The sequence below is a fragment of the Taudactylus pleione genome, unplaced genomic scaffold (assembly GCF_031769625.1).
Source record: "Taudactylus pleione unplaced genomic scaffold, aTauple2 ptg000087l, whole genome shotgun sequence".
Classification (NCBI taxonomy): Eukaryota; Metazoa; Chordata; class Amphibia; order Anura; family Myobatrachidae; genus Taudactylus; species Taudactylus pleione.
In genome coordinates this window covers 147501-150000 of record NW_028284489.1, presented here as the reverse complement: position 1 = coordinate 150000, position 2500 = coordinate 147501, and the positions used below count along the sequence as shown (strand labels likewise).

The following is a 2500-nucleotide window of genomic DNA, read 5'->3' as shown; positions in this document are numbered from 1 at the left end:
TAATACAGGTCTAAAGTTAATGTTTTTGAGCACCTACAGCCAAACCACACTGGACATGCCCAATCTCGTCTTATCTTGGAAGCTATGCAGTGTTGGGACTGGTTAGTACTTGGATGGGAGACTATCTAGGAATCCCAGGTGCTGTAGGTAATTTTATACTGCCATAACATTCTTTTCTATTACATTTTACATTTAATTTTTTCAACTTATCAATGAATTTACTTGTGTTAAGAAGTAAAAGCGGTCTAAATTTAATGCTTTTGAGCACCTACAGCCAAACCACAGTGGACATGCCCAATCTCGTCTGATCTTGGAAGCTATGCAGTGTTGGGCCTGGTTAGTACTTGGATGGGAGACCACCTGGGAATACCTGGAGCTGTAGTTAATTTTATACTGCCATAATATTCTATTCTATTACATTTTACATTTAATTTTTCAACTTATCATTGAATTTACTTGAGTTAAGAAGTAAAAGAGGTCTAAAGTTAATACTTTTGAGCACCTACAGCCAAACCACACTGGACATGCCCAATCTCCTCTGATCTTGGAAGCTATGCAGTGTTGGGACTGGTTAGTACTTGGATGGGAGACTACCTAGGAATCCCAGGTGCTGTAGGTAATTTTATACTGCCATAACATTCTTTTCTATTACATTTTACATTTAATTTTTTCAACTTATCAATGAATTTACTTGTGTTAAGAAGTAAAAGCGGTCTAAATTTAACACTTTTGAGCACCTACAGCCAAAGCACAGTGGACATGCCCAATCTCGTCTGATCTTGGAAGCTATGCAGTGTTGTGCCTGGTTAGTACTTGGATGGGAGACCACCTGGGAATACCAGGAGCTGTAGGTAATTTTTTACTGCCATAACATTCTTTTCTATTACATTTTACATTTAATTTTTTCAACTTATCAATGAATTTACTTGAGTTAAGAAGTAATAGAGGTCTAAATTTAATGCTTTTGAGCACCTACAGCCAAACCACACTGGACATGCCCAATCTCGTCTGATCTTGGAAGCTATGCTGTGTTGGGCCTGGTTTGTACTTGGATGGGAGACCACCTGGGAATACCAGGTGCTGTAGGTAATTTTAGACAGCCAAAACATTCTTTTCTGTTACATTTTACATTACATTTTTTCAACTTAGCAATGAATTTACTTGAGTTAAGAAGTAAAAGATGTCTAAAGTTAATATTTTTCAGCACCTATAGCCAAACCACACTGGACATGGCCAATGTCGTTTGATCTTGGAAGCTATGCAGTGTTGGGCATGGTCAGTACTTGGATGGGAGACCACCTGGGAATACCAGGTGCTGTAGGTAATTTTATACTGCCATAACATTCTTTTCTATTACATTTTACATTTAATTTTTTCAACTTATCAATGAATTTACTTGAGTTAAGAAGTAATAGAGGTTTAAAGTTAATGTTTTTGAGCACCTACAGCCAAACCACAGTGGAAATGCCCAATCTTGTCTGATCTTGGAAGCTATGCAGTGTTCGGCCTGGTTAGTACTTGGATGGGAGTCCACCTGGGAATACCAGGAGCTGTAGGTAATTTATACTGCCATAACATTCTTTTCTATTACATTTTACATTTAATTTTTCAACTTATCATTGAATTTACTTGAGTTAAGAAGTAAAAGAGGTCTAAAGTTAATGTTTTTGAGCACCTACAGCCAAACCACACTGGACATGCCCAATCTCGTCTGATCTTGGAAGCTGTGCAGTGTTGGGCCTGGTTAGTATTTGGATGGGAGACCACCTGGAAATACCAGGTGCTGTAGGTAATTTTATACTGCCATAACAGTCTTTTCTATTACATTTTACATTTAATTTTTTCAACTTATCAATGAATTTACTTGAGTTAAGAAGTAATAGAGGTCTAAAGTTAATGTTTTTGAGCACCTACAGCCAAACCAAAGTGGACATGCCCAATCTTGTCTGATCTTGGAAGCTATGCAGTGTTGGGCCTGGTTAGTACTTGGATGGGAGACCACCTGGGAATACCAGGTGCTGTAGGTAATTTTATACTGCCATAACATTCTTTTCTATTACATTTTACATTTAATTTTTTCAACTTATCAATTAATTTACTTGAGTTAAGAAGTATTACAGGTCTAAAGTTAATGTTTTTGAGCACCTACAGCCAAACCACACTGGACATGCCCAATCTCGTCTGATCTTGGAAGCTATGCAATGTTGGGACTGGTTAATACTTGGATGGGTGACTACCTAGGAATCCCAGGTGCTGTAGGTAATTTTAAACTGCCATAACATTCTTTTCTATTACATTTTACATTTAATTTTTTCAACTTATCAATGAATTTACTTGTGTTAAGAAGTAAAAGCGGTCTAAATTTAAGGCTTTTGAGCACCTACAGCCAAACCACACTGTACATGCCCAATCTCGTCTGATCTTGGAAGCTATGCAGTGTTGGGCCTGGTTAGTACTTGAATGGGAGACCACCTGGGAATACCAGGAGCTGTAGGTAATT

The 2500-nt window shown here is 37.8% G+C and overlaps 11 pseudogenes; all 11 read left to right on the top strand.

Annotated features, from left to right (window-relative positions):
- The first annotated feature begins 31 nt into the window (after positions 1-31).
- LOC148527994 (5S ribosomal RNA) lies at positions 32-150 on the top strand (annotated as a pseudogene).
- Positions 151-266: 116 nt separating this feature from the next.
- Positions 267-385, top strand: LOC148527993 (5S ribosomal RNA; annotated as a pseudogene).
- Positions 386-500: 115 nt separating this feature from the next.
- LOC148527992 (5S ribosomal RNA) lies at positions 501-619 on the top strand (annotated as a pseudogene).
- A 116-nt stretch (positions 620-735) lies between these two features.
- LOC148527991 (5S ribosomal RNA) lies at positions 736-854 on the top strand (annotated as a pseudogene).
- Positions 855-970: 116 nt separating this feature from the next.
- LOC148527990 (5S ribosomal RNA) lies at positions 971-1089 on the top strand (annotated as a pseudogene).
- Positions 1090-1205: 116 nt separating this feature from the next.
- LOC148527989 (5S ribosomal RNA) lies at positions 1206-1324 on the top strand (annotated as a pseudogene).
- Positions 1325-1440: 116 nt separating this feature from the next.
- LOC148527988 (5S ribosomal RNA) lies at positions 1441-1559 on the top strand (annotated as a pseudogene).
- Positions 1560-1673: 114 nt separating this feature from the next.
- LOC148527987 (5S ribosomal RNA) lies at positions 1674-1792 on the top strand (annotated as a pseudogene).
- A 116-nt stretch (positions 1793-1908) lies between these two features.
- LOC148527986 (5S ribosomal RNA) lies at positions 1909-2027 on the top strand (annotated as a pseudogene).
- Positions 2028-2143: 116 nt separating this feature from the next.
- Positions 2144-2262, top strand: LOC148527985 (5S ribosomal RNA; annotated as a pseudogene).
- Positions 2263-2378: 116 nt separating this feature from the next.
- Positions 2379-2497, top strand: LOC148527984 (5S ribosomal RNA; annotated as a pseudogene).
- The last annotated feature ends 3 nt before the right edge of the window (positions 2498-2500 follow it).